We start from the raw sequence: 18,333 nt of genomic DNA on the forward strand, positions 1-18,333 counted from the left end.
ACTGCTTGCTGTTCCTTAAACACATAAAATTGTTTTACACTTGCATTTGCCATGGTTACCCTTTTTCTTCCCTTTGCTCTTAATTGGGAGAATACCTACTCACCTTTTGAAACTCAACTCAAAGCTCAGCTCCTCTATAAAACCTTTACCAGCTCTCCTTCTTATCCCTCCATCTTGTATTCTACCAAACACACTGTCTTTATTTCTAGCAAGGCACCTGTTTATTGCATTTATTGGTTAATATGCCTGCCTCTTCCATCATATTATATATAAGTCCTTTCAAGCCATGGGAAGCTCCTTGAAGGTAGAGGAATTGCTTCATCGTCTTTTTGTTCTCGTGGCCTAGCACAGTGTCTGGCACAGAGCAGGATATGATAAATAGGAGTAATTGTTATTAATGTTATTACTGGTATTGGGTACGATTGGGTGCCAATCCGTTTTCCTTATTAGACTGTAAATTCCTTGAGGAGCCTGGTACTTGGTTGGCATGTGGTAACATTTGTCTAGTGAATTAATAACTTATGAAAAACTTCTGTAAAGAACAATTGCTTTAAGCAATATTTGGAGTAGGAACATGGAAACATGAGTATTAACTTTGCAGAGAAAAAAAAGCTGGTTTACATCCATCTCATGAGGATGAAATCTTAGGCTCAAACTAATTCAGAGTAAAATTTTATAAGAACAAACAATGTTTTATGCTTCGGTTAAAAAGTAAGGGGTAAAAGTGGGAAAAGCCTAACTTGTCAGTTCGTGTAGAAAAGAAGCTCAACTCTGTTATATGGTATTGTCTTTCATCTAAAAAATTAAGTTTTTGTGGTGAACTGTAATTTGTGTGTGAGGGAAAATGAAAATCTAAAGAACACAGTGCTAGAAAGATTATGATTTGCTTAGCACCTATGTCTGCAGTCTGAAGAGCTTGTCACTGTTACAGTCAAATCTTGTAGATGTTTCAGCTAAGACTATCTTTGCTCAAAAAGAGGGCCCAGGCCATTCCATGGAGTAACCATTCTGGTTTTTTTTTTTTTCTTTTTGAGACAGAGTCTCGCTCTGTCGCCCAGGCTGGAGTGCAGTGGCCGAATCTCAGCTCACTGCAAGCTCCGCCTCCCAGGTTTACACCATTCTCCTGCCTCAGCCTCCCGAGTAGCTGGGACTACAGACACCTACCACCTCGCCTGGCTAGTTTTTTTGTATTTTTTAGTAGAGACGGGGTTTCACCATGTTAGCGAGAATGGGCTCGATCTCCTGACCTCGTGATCCACCCGCCTCGGCCTCCCAAAGTGCTGGGATTACAGGCTTGAGCCACCGCGCCCGGCCTCTTAAACTGTTTTCAATAAGGCATAATGGGCAAAGTTACGCAGGTAACACTGTCTCATAGACAAACCTGCAGTGATGCATAATTTCTGGTCCCTGAGCTCTACCTCCACTTATTTTTGTCTCTCCCTTAAGAAAATGTATTGTAATAGAAGTAAGCAATAGTGAAATTAATTATTGTAGTGATAACCTTGATCTGCTCCACATTTTATTTCCTAAAAAGCAAATCATTTTTCTAAAGTTTCAATACTTTAATTATTAGTGTTAAGAAATTACTGTATTCCTGACAATTGACATCTTGGTTGAGAACAGTATGTACAGCGGTGTATTTTGTTTGTAGAAAGAAGAAAGGCTTTGGAGTCACTCCAGCTGTGATTCATATAGCAGTTCAGTCATTGCCCTGTGATCCTGAGCTAGTTGCTTAATATCTCTGACTTTCATCTAAAAAATAGGCTACCTACTTTACAAATTGCTGTCAGGACAATAAATAATGATGTAAAATAGCCAAGATAATACCTACCCCCTAAATATCTTTCAAATCTATATACATATCTCTGTTCCCCCCGCTACAGCCCTATTTTAAGTCACTAGCATCTATGTTCTGGATTATTTAGCAGCCTTCTAAATGGTCTTCTGCTTCCAGTCTTGCCTGCCCTAGTTTTGTTCAGAGCAAAGGATATTGTGAAAGCTGACTTGAACCACTAACAGGTGTCTCCCTGGTATGGAGATGAATACGTAGCCGCTGTGGATGAATGTGTGGTAAGGAGATGAATATGTATCACATGACAGGGACTGGTTTAGCATTTTATGCATTATCTCATTTAATCTTCACCATAAGCCAGTGAAGTATCATTCACCCTTTAAAAACTGGAGTTTAGAGATGGTGAGTGACTTGCCTACTGCCACTCTGCTGGGACGTGAATAATTCTATGTGTGACCAGCCCTCTTTGGTTCCAAAGCGGATGCTCTGCCCCTGCTTCATGCTGCCTGTGCTGTTCAGCATTCTAATCCTATTACTAAGTCCCTGCCTTCTGGGCTTACTGTGTGGTCTCCTGGTAACAGCTTTGCACATCACTTAGCTACAGGGAGATGATGGTGGATGCAAATATCTGATTTTCCTGACAGTCACATTCCTTTTAGTATATTAATAAACTGACATTGGCCAGGCAGTGTCACGCCTGTAATCCCAGCACTTTGGGAGGCCAAGGGGGGCGGATCACTTGAGGTCAGGAGTTCAAGACCAGCCTGGCCAACATGGCAAAACTCTGTCCTACTAAAAATACAAAAATTAGCTGGGTATGGTGGTGCGCACTTGTGATCCCAGCTACTTGGGAGGCTGAGGCACGAGAATCGCTTGAACCTGCGAGGCAGAGGTTGCAGTGTGCCTGCACTGCAGCCTGAGTGACAGAGCAAGACTCCGTCTCAATAAATAAATAAATAAATAAATAAATAAAATAAACTGACATTCTAGTTTTATACTTAGGTTTTTTTAGAACCTAGCATGCATGTGCCTGCCTGGGTTCTCTGGACTCTGACAGGATTGAGTCTCTGGACTAGCAAGGCTGAGGGCCAGACTCTGGTCTTTGATAAATTTGACAAGGGCAATATCATGTGGCACAAGCCTTCTTGCAGCCAACCTGCTGCTCCAAGCTGCAACTTTCTGATGCCTACAATTAACCTTGATGACACTGATGAAAAATCTTACTTGATTTGAAACCTGGATGCTTTTATAGACTTTTAGATAGTAACAGAAACGAAAACTGTCTACACTTGGTTTCCTTGAGATTTAGGAAACTTCTCAAGCATTTAATCGACAAACATGTTTTGAGACCTATAACAAGGGGAATACAAAGACATTTAGTGTCTTGCCCTTGCCCTCGAGATGCTTCAAATGTCATTGAGAACATTAGAGGTTTTTTAAGACCCACAATTGAAAATACCGGATTACAGTACTTTCACATAGTAAACATTCTGTGTATCCAAATGGGTTTCAAGTGAATGCTTGATATACCTGAGCCTGACTTTTATGTGGAAGCTTGACAGATATTTGTTGAATGGTTATTGAGTATTGGCCTCCCAGACACTGCTCTCTCATTGGCTTGACTCTAGCTCTGTCCTCTCTAAGAAGCTGCAGACTTAGGATATTTAGCTACTCACTGAACAGTCACACCTCAAGGAATCTTCCACCAGCACTTCAAACTCAGCATGTCAAAACTGAGTGTATTAACTTTCCATGTTTGAAGAGGCAGCATAACCTCAAAGTTAGGAGCGTGGAGTCTGGAATATTGGTTTCAGTCACAGCTCTAGCTAGCTGAATGACCTGGGGAAAGGCTCTGAACTGTTCTTTCTTTGTGTGAGGAAATACAGGTTTACTCTTGGGATTTGATGAGATAGCAGACACAGCACATTCAACACAATACCTGCACACAGGCAGTAATCATTAAATGTTAGCTATTATCATCCAAAATTGCCCCCAAACTTCCAATTTTTCCTATCTGGTAATGATACCATTATCCACTCGAACCCTCTTCTTCACTCCATCTCAGCTAAAGAGTTAGCAAAAACTGTATATTCTACCTTTTTTATTCACCCTGTCACCCAGGCTGGAGTGTGATGGTGCTATTATGGCTTACCACAGCTTCAAACTCCTGGGGTCCAGTGATCCTCCTACCTCAGCCTTCTAAGTAGCTGGGACTACAGGCATGTGCCACCACGCCCAGCTAATTGTTTTATTTTTTGTAGAGACAGGGTTTTGTCATGTTGTCCAGGCTGGCCTCTGACTCCTAGACTCATATGATCCACCCCCCCAGGCCTCCCAAAGTGCTGGGATTAGGACATGGGCCATGGTGCCCCTCCTATTCTACCTTTTTATTTTGTCTCAGATTATGAGTCATTCAACATACACTTATGTGCAATCTACCAAATGCCTAACACATTGCTAGGCACTGAAGACACAGAGATGAATGCTTACTAGTCTCTGTGTCTGTAGAAGCAAATACATATGTACCTGCAGACTTCAGATGATCCACATAATGGAGATACACAAAGTGTGTTAAAAAATAAATAAATAAATAAATAAAGTCTGAACCAGGCGCAGTGTCTCATGCCTGTAATCCCAGCACTTTGGGAGGCTGAGGCGTCACCTGAGGTTGGGAGTTCGAGACCAGCCTGACCAACATAGAGAGACCCTGTTTCTACTAAAAATACAAAATTAGCCAGGCATGGTGACGCATGCCTGTAATCCCAGCTACTCGGGAGACTGAGGCAGGAGAATCATTTGAACCTGGGAGGTAGAGGATGCAGTAAGCCGAGATTGCACCATTGCACTCCAGCCTGGGCAACAAGAGAGAAACTCCGTGTCAAAAAAAAAAAAAAAAAGTCTGAAAGAGATTTCCCGTCCTCTTTTCGAAACCAGTGCCGTTGCTGAAGCCTGCATTGCCTCTTACTGTAGATATAGCAGGAAGTTGGGTTTTTTTATTGGTGTTGAAATGTATAGGTAAAACATAAATTCATGCCCATTGCAAAAAAAAAAATAAATTACAGAAATAATTAAAAAGTAAAAGCCTCTTACTCCACCTCTTTAATCCTACTCCTTTCCATAAACATAAATAACTGGACTGTTTACTGTTTAATAGGTACCCTTGAAGACCTTTTCTATTTATACATGTATACATTTATGTATATTTATGTAGATAGAAATAGTTTTTATACAAATGGGATTATACCATAAACGTACTTCTTGCTTTTCTCACTTAATCATGTGTGTTTTCAATTTTTCCATGTCAATACATAATAGAATTACCTTATTCTTTTTAACTCCTAAATGGTATTCCATGTTTTGGAACTACCATAATTTATTTAGTTATTTTCCTGTTGAACGTGTTATAATTTACTTCCAGTTTTTTGTAATTGCAATCAATGCTGCAGTGAACTTTTGGCACATAGGTTTTAGTTATTTCTGCAAGTAAGTTTCTAGAAGTGGAAGTACTGAGTTAAGAGGTGTTTTTGTGAGACTATGCTAACTTACCCTTAAAAAAGACTGTACTTGGCTGGGTGCAGTGGCTCACGCCTGTAATCCCAGCACTTTGGGAGGCCGAGGCGGGAAGATCACAAGATCAGGAGATCGAGACCATCCTGGCTAACATGGTGAAACCCCGTCTCTACTAAAAATACAAAAAAAAACAACTAGCCGGGCGTGGTGGCGGGCGCCTGTAGTCCCAGCTACTCAGGAGGCTGAGGCAGGAGAATGGTGTGAACCTGGGAGGCAGAGGTTGCAGTGAGCCAAGATTGCGCCACTGCACTCCAGCCTGGGCGACAAAGTGAGACTCCGTCTCAACAACAACAACAACAAAAAAGATTGTACTTGTTTACATTCCCATCTAATAGAGAATGAGAATATTCATTTACATAATGAGAATATTCATTACACATCTCACCAACACTGGATATTATCAGTTCCTTTAATTTTTGCAAATCAATAAAAAATGTATATTGTTCTTTTATAGATTTTCTGTGACTACTAGTGAAATTGAGCATGCTTTCATATATTTATAGATTATTTGTTCTGTGAATTGCCTGTTTATATTATTTGTCTGTTTCTCTGTTAGGTTGTCTTATTCTTTTTAGTTTGAAGATTCCCTCCATTACATTATGATATACATTTTTTCTTTTTTTTTTTTTTTTTTTGAGACGGAGTCTTGCTCTGTCGCCCAGGCTGGAGTGCAGTGGCGCGATCTCGGCTCACTGCAAGCTCCACCTCCCAGGTTCACGCCATTCTCCCGCCTCAGCCTCCGAGTAGCTGGGACTACAGGCGCCCGCCACCACGCCCGGCTAGTTGTTTTTTTTTGTATTTTTAGTAGAGACGGGGTTTCACCATGTTAGCCAGGATGGTCTCGATCTCCTGACCTCGTGATCCACCCGCCTCGGCCTCCCAAAGTGCTGGGATTACAGGCTTGAGCCACCGCGCCCGGCCGATATAAATTTTTTCTCTGTGATATGTGTTGCAAATATTTTTTCCTGGTCTATTGCTGGTCTTTACATTGTCTTACATCATACATAAAGTTTTAATTTTTGTTTCTTTTTTATTTATTTATTTGTTTATTTTTAGACCGAGTCTGGCTCTTGTCGCTGAGGCTGGATTGCAATGGCGTGATCGGCTCGCTGCAACCTCCGCCTCCTTGGCTCAAGTGATTCTCCTGTCTCAGCCTCCCGAGTAGCTGGGATTACAGGCATGGGCCACCATGCCCAGCTAATTTTTGTATTTTTAGTACAGGTGGGGTTTCACTATGTTGGCCAGGGTGGTCTCAAACTCCTGATCTCGTTATCCGCCCACCTGCGCCTCCCAAAGTGCTGGGATTACAGGCGTGAGCCACTGCGCACACCCTTAATTCTTCTGTCAGTCTTTTCTGTTATGGCTTCCGGAGTTTGTGTTTTGCTTAGGAAGGGTATTCCTACCCCCTAGAAGATGTTATATGTTTTAAATTTTCCTTTCAATAATTTGATAGTACATAGTGTGAATTAGGTTTATAACTTTAAGAGAATTTCCAGTAGTCCCAACACAATTAAATAGTCCATCATCCTTTTCCTACTGATTTAAAATGCCAGGTTGTACATGGGTTTGTTTCTAAACTCTATTCTACTCCTTTGAGTTTTTTTTTGTTTGTTTGTTTGTTTGTTTTTTGAGACAGAGTCTCGCTCTGTTGCCCAGGCTAGAGTGCAGTGGCGCATCTTGGCTCACTGCAAGCTCCCCCTCCCAGGTTCACTCCATTCTCCTGCCTCAGCCTCCCAAGTAGCTGGGACTACAGGTGCCCGCCACCATGCCTGGCTAATTTTTTTGTATTTTTTTAGTAGAGATGGGGTTTCACTTTGTTAGCCAGGATGGTCTCGATCTCCTGACCTCGTGATCCGCCTGCCTTGGCCTTCCAAAGTGCTGCGATTCCAGGCATGAGCTACTGCGTCCAGCCTCTACCTTCTTATTACCTTTCCTTTTTCTTTGTCTCAGTAGTTTTTGTCCTCATAATTTTCTTGACTGCTTTTATACATTTCTTCTCCCAGGTTAACTTTAGAATAAATTTGTCAGTTCCATAAAATATAAGTATTTTGATCAGAAACTCATTAAATTTATAGTTTAATTTGAGTTTCATCCAGGAACGTGATGTGTTCCTAATTTATATTTGTCTTCTTTTAATGTCTTTCAATAAAGTTTACAATTTCTTCCTATAAATCTTGAACATATTGGTGAGTTTAGTCACATGTATTTTACAGTTTGCTTGCTATTGTACATCTTCCACCACATCTTTCTATTTGGTTATAGTTAGTGTATAGGAAAAGGATTAATTTTTGTGGCTGATCTTTTATCAAGCCTTTACAAAAATATAGTATTAGTTTTAAATTTGACAGTTCTTAGATTTTCTAAGTTGAAAATTAAATCACTTGTAAATACTGATGGTTTTATGTATTTCTTTGTGATGGTCTTCTTTCTTTTTCTTGTCTTATTGCTCTAGTTAGGACTTCCAGTGCCATATTTAGTAGTTGCAACTATATCAATGCAAGCAGCCATCTTTATCTTGTTCCTGACTTCGATAGGTATGGTGAATATTCTTAACAAATTAAATAAATTTTCTTCTATTACTGGTTTTGTGAGAGTTTTACATTTTTTTATTTTGTTTTTCATTTGTTTGCCTGCTTGCCTCTTAAAATCAGGAATGAATATTAAAATATGTAACTTTTTGAAGGATCTTTTCATGGTGATCATGAAGTTTTACCTCCTGTAAACTGTTAGTGTAATGTATTATATTAATAGATATCTAAATACAGAACCATCCCCTGCATTACCAGATAAATTTTATCTAGTCATGAAAATTGTTTTTTAAGAACAGTTAAGTCTAAGATACTTGCATTTATGTTCTTAAGTAAGCTAATAGTCTTCTTTATTTATGCTATCTTTGTCTGTTTTTTATATTGGAGCAACATTAGTTTAGTGCTGTGGTTCTCAAACTTTTGGTCTCAGGACCCATTTGTCATCTTAAAAATTATTGAGGATCCACAGAGAACTTTGTTTATGTCGGTTACCTATCAATGTTAGAAATTAAAACGGAGAAAATTTTAAAACAAGAATATACAAGCATGCATTTTGTTATTAATAGTTGCCAGAGCAATGCATCATCACATGGTATTCCATTAGCCTCTGGAAAACACTGTACACTTGTATGAGAGAATGAGGGAAAGAGTCAAAACATCTTAGTATCATTATCAAAATAGTTTTGGGTGTGTAGACTCCCAGATAAGTCTCAGAGATCTTCACATATCCCTAGCCTACAATCTGAGATCTGCTGATATGGCAAAATGAGTTTAGCATTCTTCCTATGTACTAAGATAAGTAGCATAGAAATTATGTATGTGTTGAAGGTAGACCTCATCTGTAAATTATTTGAAACTGATGGTTTTTGGAATGGTATATCCATTTCTGCTACAGTTAATGGTCTACTCAGGTTTTGTATCTCTTCTTGGGTCAATTTGTAAATTTATGTATACCTGGAAAATCACGGAATTTCATGTAGATTTTCATTTTTTTAAGAATAAAGTCATGCTTACATTACAGTTTTTAGATTTTCTATTGAAAATTAAATCTCCCTTTTTTTTTCCTTCTAATACTGTTTACCTGTGTATTTTCTCTTTTATTCTCATTTGGATTTGCCTTAGGTTTAACTATTTTATTGCTATGTTAACGTGTTAATGTGTTTTAAAGAACAGTTTTTGGTATGATTACTCAAGTTTATTGTTTTTTGTTTGTTTTTCAGTCTATACTAATTCATTTATTTTGGTGGGTTTTTTTTTTTTAAGTCAGATTTATTGAGGTATAATTTTTATATAGTAAAACTTACCCTTTACAGTGTATACTTCTGTGAGTTTTGACAAACGCATATAATCATTTAACTACCACCACAGTCAGGGCATAGAAGAGTTCTACCACCCTCAAAAATTCCTTCATTCCCCTTTGTAGTCAGCCTCTTCTCTGATCCTCAGCTCCTCCTGGCATCTTGTTTCCTGTTTTGGTAGTCTCTTCCTTTTTATTTCTGAGTAGAATTCCATTATGTGGATATACCACCGTTTGTTTATGCATTCACCAGTCAAAGACATTTAGATTGTTTCCAGTTTGAGGCAGTTATGAATAAGGCTACTATAAATCTTTGCCAACAAGTTTTTGTGCAAACATAAGTTTTCTTTATCCTTGAGTAAAGAACAATGAGCAGAATTCCTGGGTTAAATGGTAAGTATAAGTTTAAATTTATAAGAAATTGCCAAGCCATTTTCCTGTCATTCTCTGTTAACTGGATTTGCTTACTATTTGTTTTGCTCTTTCCTTTGCTTCTGTCAAATCTCTGTTTTTGGGATGTGAGTTTAGACTCCTTACTATGATTCCCTTTAGCGAAGGCGTAGTATACACCAAAATGCCTCAAGCACAAAATGCCAGGAAGGACACCTCAGTGACAGGATGGGAAAATGGAGTCATAGGAGGGAGAGGAGAAAAATAAGAAAGAGGAAAATGGAGAACAAAAGAGGGGGAAGAAAAGAAATGAAAGTAAAATTATGCGTAGGAAGGGAGTGGTGAGTGCATAGAGCTAGCCGTGAGACTTTCTAATAGTCTTGTTGCCAGTCTCCTGGGGGCTCATGGGGCTCTCAAAGAAAAACTTATGGGATGGAAAAAATGTGGTAGGGATTTAATAACTATTCGATTAACTGATTGATTAATTCATTAAGGAGCTTGGTATTTTAAGTAGGTTATAAGAAACAAGTTTGTTAGAACTGCAAAGGCATGAACTGGAGACAGTAAAAACATTGAAAACCACATGGAAAGATGAATAAGTTGAGCAAGAAGAACCCTAAAAACTAATTTAATGGTCTGGAATAAGAAGAGGGGTTGGCACTGGAGATAATCAGCTAGTCATAAAACTATATAAATATAACACAGATTGTTTTGGAATAAACATGGGAACTTCGTGAAGATCAAGGGTGACCGTCTGAGTTCTCTAGCTCTAGCACATGCCATCTGTCCCTCATTGACACCTGAGCCATCTCAGAACACCCTGGGGCCAGACAGCCAAGTGATGAGGAAGGAGTGGTACTGAGGGAGTGGAAGCTTTGGGGTGGGAGTAAGGGTTAGATTAAATGCCCCCAAAGAGCCCTCTAGCTTTCAGATCTTGTAATTCTTGTGAAAATATTGCTAGAGTGTCATATTCCTAGAATAAGGATTCTCTTAATTTGGAGAAAGGCCCTAAGACCTGCAAGGCAAAAGAATACACAAAAGCTATCAGGTAATCCAAGCCAAGACAATTACCATTAGTCTCTGGAGGTGTTTAATTTAGGAAAGAAAGAAGTTCCTTTCCACTGAAGAATTCATGGAATTACTTGGTTACCAAGGGTCCAATGTTCCTATTATGAAGTAAGGTAACTGCATGTTGTCAGAGAAGGAAAAAGTGGTGGCAGGACAGATGTCTTTTCCCTTCAGATTATATGAATTTTGTGCACAGCTTTAACATTACATTAACTATGACTTTAGTCCTTCCATTACAAGAAAGGTCATTCACTTCTCAGAGTGCTGGAAAGCCCATGGAGTTGAGATACTATATAAGTGTCATGTGAGAAATGACACTAAAAAGTTGCACTATTTAAGAAACGTTTATTAAGGACCTACTAAGCACTGGGAACTGTTTTAGGCACTGGAAATACAGCAGTGAACAAAACATACCAAGTCCCTGTCCTTAAGGAGCTTCCTAAGTTTTGGTGGGAGCACATGGGGTCAAGGAAGGCTTAAGAAAGGAGTGACATTTGCTGCACTTCCGATCTGTGGTCTACGTGGCAGCCAGAAGATTTCTAAAATCACAAACCTGAAAACGTTGTTCCCTTGCTTAGGTCTCACCAATGGCTCCCTTTTGCTTTTCTGATGAAGATCGAAGTTGTATTGCCATGGCCTGCAGAGTCCTGCAGGGTCTGACCCTCTCCTTCTCTGGCCTCATACCCCTCTGTCTCTTCCATCTGGGGTGGTACGCTCTGCAATCCCACTACACTGGACTTCTTTCAGTTTCTCCATCATGTCGCCCCTCCTTCTGCCCCAGTGTCTTAGCATCTGCTGTTCCCTGGATCTGGAACACATGTGCCCCCAACCCCTCCTGCTCCTACCTATCCCCAACTGCCACCAGTCTTGCCCAGTTACACCCACTTATCCTTCAGCTGTAGCTCCAATGTTAATTCCTCAGACTTTTCCCAACTGTTTCCCCTTCCCTGCAAACTGTATATACTCTCGCAACACCCTCCCAACACCCTACCTTCCTCTCTCCTCTTCCTCCTCTTCTAAACAAATGAACACAAAAATAAATATAAAATAGTAAATTGAGATAAATGCTTCAAAGGAAAAGAATAGCTTATCATAACATTTCAACAGGGAAACATCACTTTATATATATTATAGATATATATTAGTTCATTCTTCACTCAATAGGTGCCCAGAACTATTTGTTGAATGAATGAAAAAATGAATGAAAAAAATTATGAGTAAGATTTCTCCAATTAGAGAGGGAGTGAAGATAATTCCAGGCAAAGAAAATGACAGTCAAAGATACTGAAGTATGAATGAAGTAACTGGCGGATGATTAGAAATACAGGCAAGAGGGACTGGCTCCTTTACAATCAGATGGTAAAGGTAGGCGGGATACTACTTATAACCCTGGATTTTTTTTTTTCTGGTTGTGAGTAGGGGTCGATGGTGGAAATTGAAAGTATTTAAGCGAGGAAGTGTTATATTTAGATCTGCGTTTTAGAAAGATAGCTGATTCTTCACCTAGGGCTGTTCCATGTCTGAAATTTTAAATTCTGAAACAGAGAAGTCCTTCTCATTCAGCATTGCTACTAGGTTGATTAATCAAAGTTAGTTAAAGTGGTACATCATAAAAAGTACCACATATGCCACATATATACTTTCAACATTGCATTCTAACTTAGATGACAGAAATGCACAACCACTTGCTAGTCTTTGGGTAGAGTGTCAGGGCCTTTTATCAAGTGTGGAGTTCTTGATTCTTGAACAACCATATCTATATCGACTTGTCTATGGATTTTGGCTTCAGCTTCTTTACAGTAGAACAAGAAAACCAGGTGTGATGGCTCACACCTATAATCCCAGTGCTTTGGGAGGCTGAAGTGGGAGGATCGCTTGAGCTTAGGAGTTTGAGACCAGCCTGGGCAACATAGCAAGACCCTCCCTCTACACAAAATAAAAAATAAAAAATGAAAAAGTTAACTGGGCATGGTGTACGCACCTGTAGTTACAGCTACTCAGGAGGCTGAGGTGGTAGGATCACTTGAACCCAGGCGTTACAGTGAGCTATAATCACACCACTGTACTCCCAGCCTGAGCAGCAGAGTGAGATACCGTCTCTTAAAAAAAAAAATAGAACGAGAAACTTAAATATTCTTATGAAAGAGCCTCTGCACAGACTCCACTGTTAGGATTTTTTCCAGTTTTTGTTTACGTGATACCATAATGGTTAGGACAGTCTCTTAAGCCAGACCGCCTGGGTTCAAATCCTGGATGTACCATTTCCTAACTTGTAAGTTGCTTGGCCTTTTTGTGCCTCCGTTTCCTCAGTAACCACTTCAGAGAGTTATTGTGAGGATGAAATAACTATTGTATACAAAGCCTTAATGTACTGTCTGACATATAGTAAACATTCAATAAATGTTAACTGTTTTCTAGTTGTCTCACCCACACCCAATTCAATAGCATTTAAAAAACAGATTTACCTTTATGAAACTTCCCAAAGTATCTGATTTAGTGTTCTTAGAAACAACAATTGTCTTTCTTTTTGCACCATTGGTTTACATAATGTTTAATTAAATTATGTAAACACAATAACTACTACCACAGGAATAAAGAAATTTTGAAACAATCACAATGACTTACACTCAGCTGGTAAAAATGGAAGTAATGAAGTAGTATATGTGTGTGGAAGAGAGTGGCCTGCCAGCCAGGAACATTCAGAGCACCGTGTCCATTAACTAGAATGTATTACAGCAGGAATGGAAAGTTTTAGTTAACCCAGTAGGTCGGTAGGGAAGAGGCTGGGTAAGAGAGCATCCACTCTTGGACAATAGCCTCTACCTTCCGGCTTCCTCTCTCCCTTGCTCCCATTATAACTGTGCTTTCATCTCATTGACTGCCTAGACCCAAGTCAGACCTTTAATGTCCCCGAGCACCAAAAAAGAGAATGTTCCCTTATGTAATTTAAAATGAAAACAATACTAACTTGTAAAATAAGTGTAAGGAAGTTCAATAAATTTCTGACTTTTACCGTGGTGATTCTTTTGGTGATTTTTTTTTTTTTTTTTTTTGATTTTAAGGTTTTTCTAAAAAGATGTTGTGGGGGAGGGTTCACTTTGCTTTTTGGATGCCCGAAGAATGTGTTTATCTATTGAGTAATCCAGCACCGCCTTTGACACTTCTATTTCTTCCTAATCTCTCAGCCTTCTCCCAGAATTACTTCCTTTCCTACTGAGCCTACATCTCAGGATCCATCACTTTTAAATGCTCTCTTGCCAATGTCTTCCACCCAATTTCCTTACACACTTGTCTTTACACAGAACCCAGCTAATAAACCCCCCAAAACTGGGTATGCTGCATTTGCGATAACTTTGTAGCTTCTGGGTTAAAATGTCTAAAAGGTAGTTGGACACAAAATCTGAAACCCAGGAAACAACGTAAGGGTAGATAAAGGCATCTGTGAATCTTCAACAAAAAAATGGGATTTGATCCTGTGCAGGTGGGCCGCATGGCCAAAGGAGGGCATGTAGAGTAGGAAGAACAAGAGCTGGGCTGTGAACTCTGGGAACACCACTGTGTAAGGGGTAGGTGGAGCGGAACTGCCGATGAAAGAGGGACTATCGGGCCGGGCGCGGTGGCTCACGCCTGTAATCCCAGCACTTTGGGAGGCCAAGGCGGGCGAATCACAAGGTCAGGAGATCGAGACCACGGTGAAACCCTGTCTCTACTAAAAATACAAAAAATGAGCCGGGCGAGGTGGCGGGCGCCTGTAGTCCCAGCTACTCGGGAGGCTGGGGCAGGAGAATGGCGTGAACCCAGGAGGCGGAGCTTGCAGTGAGCCAGGATTGCGCCACTGCACTCCAGCTTGGGCGACAGAGCAAGACTCCGTCTCAAAAAAAAAAAAAAAAAAAGAGGGAATATCCACATGCAAGGAAGCCTGAATCCAAGGAAGGAGAGCTTCAAGAAGGAGTGGTTATGGATGTCAAGTGTATTAAAGAGGTGAGGTCAGATTGGACAATGCCTAGCACCTAGTAGGTTCTCAGTGCATACTTGCTAACTGATGGATTCACCAAGACCACAACAGTCAGGACGTCATTGATGATCTTGGTGCTTAGTTTGAGTTTTCCTAAAAGTGGGCCCTGAGAGAATTAGTCTGTTTGAAAGATGAAGAACACTGGTGTGTGTGGGAGAGGGGGATGAACAGGGAGGGGACGGCCAGTAAAGGGTGAATCAAGCCAGCAGCCACCGTGGGCAGTTACAGCCTAATCCATGGGGAAAGCCCTGGAAGTCATGCAGAACACCCACCTCATCGTTTCTCTCTCATGGGGTGAGGGAGCTCTTTCAGGTCATTGGTTGAGGGCTGTTCTTAGAGGGCACTAATTCACTGACATTTCCAGCCTGCTGCTTGGGCAGGAGAACAGACCCCGGCTGTGAGAGAAATCCCTCAGGCGAATGAATGCAGGTAGTAGCAGCTGGAAGCCTGGGCTTCACTGAAGTAGTAAGGGCAGGGGATGCTGGTAGAGCAGTGACATCCCCTAACACCTGGTACCTGCAGTTTCACTGGCAGAAGCTAGACTGCTGTGGAGCAGTAGGAAATTGGAAGTGAGAAGTGGAGGAAATGGGTGTAGGTAACTATGTCAAGATGTTTGGCTGAAAAAATAAGATAAAAGATATGTCAGTAGGCTGACTCTGCGAAGGGTAGGAAAGAACAGGGTAAAACAGGAGATCGGAGCCTCCCGGTGCTGTTCATTGAGGGTTCTCACAACACTTCCCTGTTTTTAGTTAGGGGAGAGGAGGTCAGCTGCACTAACCACTTCTAACTTCAGGATCCTCTTTTAGCTTCCCCAGACTAGTGCCCAGTGTTTCCTCTGCTAGACTTTGGGTCCTGGGTTCCCCAGCTAAAGAGGCCCTGCTGGTACAGCCTCACATGCTAGCAATTCTAAGCCTGAAGTGCCAGAGGAATAGCTTGAATGTAGCTGCAGAGTAGATGGGAACACATGTGGAAGACAGTGGCTAGATTCTGAACCCTAGGAGAACCACAAGGTCAGAGGAGACCTTCTGAGGGGTCTGACGCTGCTGAGGGACTCCTTGCATTCCTGGCCTTCCCCCTCCCCTGTCAGCACATCGGAATAATAGGTTTGGTTTGGGTTTAACAGACCTGCCCCCTAAAAGGAACCTTCCTGGGACATTCATCTAAATATAACTCTTTGATGTCTCTCTCTCAGCTAAAGCTTAAGCTCACCGGGGCAGGGATGGTGTTCATTTCAGCACAATTGTATCCCTAGTGTCTGGTGCCTAGTCAGTACTCAATAAATATTGCATATTTAATGCAAAAATACCCAGCAACAGGTAATGCTGTCTATTGATGGTGCCTACACCAAGAAAAAGATAAAACCAGGATTTTTATCCTTCTAGAAGTGGATTTTTTATGCAGTTAATGAATTTAAACTTCCAGGTCCCTTACTTGCATGAACTCCTTTCAAGACCCTGGAGGAGGCCTTAGCAATATTTTTACATGGTTATATTTTTTCACTTTGCAAAAATAAAATACTTTGATCAAAATTGAGACTACTGTTTTCCCTTGAAGTTCATACTTCCCCTCCTGGAGTGGCGTTGGAGTGGCCATGGATGTTTTGGTGATCTGTTTCAGGAGAAGCTGAGTTGGGAGTATATTTTATATTTAGTTGGAGTATATTTTATATTTAGTTTATGCATCTGTTTATGTGGTTTGCAGTCTCTTCTGTGCAGTTAACTTACTGTTGGCTGTCCTGGTGTATAAATGACTTCAGGAGTACTGCTGCTGCCCACTCTGCTAATTAACTGGGTCAGGTCATGAAGGTGCATGATCAGAGCTTGTCAGGGGACATGAATGTGTCCTATGATGCTCTGCAATGGAAGAGAAACAAGGCTTAAAATGTATGGATCCAGAAACTAGTCCTCACATATGTAAAATTGTAAGTGGAAATTTTGGTTCTTATTAATGGCTGTTCAAAACAAAACGTCGCACCTGTCAGGAGTACATCTTAATGCAGTGTATACAATTGTAAATATATCATTTTTTTTTCTTTTTCCTTTTTCTTTCCTTTTTTTTTTTTTTTTTGAGCCAGAGTCTTGCTCTGTTGCCCAGGGTGGAGTGCAGTGGTGCAATCTTGGCTCACTGTGACCTTCGTCTCCCAGGTTCAAGCTATTCTCCTGCCTCAGCCTCCCAAGTAGCTGGGATTACAGGTGTGCACCACCATGCCCAGCTAATTTTTTTTTTCTTGTATTTTTAGTAGAGAGAGGGTATCACCATGTTGGCCAGGCTCATCTCAAACTCCTGCTCAAGTGATCTGCTTGCCTTGGCCTCCCAAAGTGCTGGGATTACAGGTGTGAGCCACCATACCTGGTGTGTGTGTGTGTGTATATATATATATATAAATGGGAATCACGTGAAATGGAATTTATTAAAATTCCTGTGTTTATGGTGCATAAGCCTGTAGCAATACTACTAACAATGAGTGCATCCTTATGTGAAGTTATATACACATCTCCAAGATATTGACATCACCAAAGGTAACAGAAAACTCATAATTATGTCACTGTAACCAGGACACCACTAATAAACTGTGAAAGAGTATCAATAAAGTCTGAGAATATTAAGGAAGATTCCAAAGGCCATGAAATCTTACAACTCCTGTATGAAAGAAACTTGATAGAGGTTTCCCCAAATTTCACATTAATCCTTGACATTTATATAACAGTACTAGTAAGGAGTTTTGAGGTGGAAAGAAATTCTCTAAGCTATCAGTTATAAACAAATTTTGGTCAACAATAGTAGAAGAAAGACAGGATTTTCTATTTTCTTTATAGAAAAATGAAGTATAGATACTTCAGAATTGTTCATATGAAGAGTCAGAGTCCATAGCTTAGAAAATACAAGAAAGGCCGGATGCAGTGGCTCACGCCTGCAATCCCAGCGCTTTGGGAGGCCAAGGCCGGCGGATCACAAGGTCAGGAGATCGAGACCATCCTGGCTAACACAGTGAAACCCCGTCTCTACTGCAAATACAAAAAATTAGCCGGGCGTGGTGGTGGGCACCTGTAGTCCCAGCTACTCGGGAGGCTGAGGCAGGAGAATGGCGTGAACCCAGGAGGCGGAAGTTGCAGTGAGCCAAGATTGCACCACTACACTCCAGCCTAGACGACAGAGCAAGACTCCGTCTCAAAAAACAAAAAAAGAAAATACAAGAAAGCTGTGGCGGGCAGATCACCTGAGGTCGGGAGTTTGAGACTAGCCTGACCAACGTGGAGACACCACATCTCTACTAAAAATAAAAAATTAGCCAGGCATGGTGGCACATGCCTGCAATCCCAGCTCTTGGGAGGCTGAGGCAGGAGAATCGTTTGATCCCGGGAGGCAGAAGTTGCGGTGAGCTGAGATTGTGCCATTGTACTCCAGCCTGGGCAACAAGAGCAAAACTCTGTCTCAAAAAAAAAAAAAAAAAAAAAAGGAAAAAGGAAAGAAAGAAAAAAAAAGAAAATATAGGAAATAAGCACTTAGAAGTATATCAATTAATTTAAAATTATGTTATTGGAATATTTTTGTGATGGTTCTCATTTTCCTCAACCTTTAAAACTTTGTAATTGTTGTGAAATGATTTGTCATTCTAATAAATACTCACTTTTGAACCTAATTTTATAGTTGTAATTTTGTTTCTTTTTTTTTA

At 40.5% G+C, this 18,333-nt stretch overlaps 1 protein-coding gene and 1 long non-coding RNA gene across 6 annotated transcripts in view; one reads left to right on the top strand and one right to left on the bottom strand.

Moving 5' to 3' along the window:
• Positions 1-18,333, top strand: part of RNF220 (ring finger protein 220) — a 252,268-nt gene that overhangs the window by 39,818 nt on the left and 194,117 nt on the right. The window lies entirely within an intron of this gene.
• The window catches only part of LOC103884480, a 55,097-nt gene that overhangs the window by 26,391 nt on the left and 10,373 nt on the right, over positions 1-18,333 (bottom strand). Inside the window, exon 4 of the long non-coding RNA XR_004184848.1 lies at positions 16,385-16,513. This is a non-coding gene — a long non-coding RNA (uncharacterized LOC103884480). The remainder of the gene's footprint in view (positions 1-16,384; positions 16,514-18,333) is intronic.

Source organism: Papio anubis, chromosome 1 (genome assembly GCF_008728515.1).
Source record: "Papio anubis isolate 15944 chromosome 1, Panubis1.0, whole genome shotgun sequence".
Lineage (NCBI taxonomy): Eukaryota > Metazoa > Chordata > Mammalia > Primates > Cercopithecidae > Papio > Papio anubis.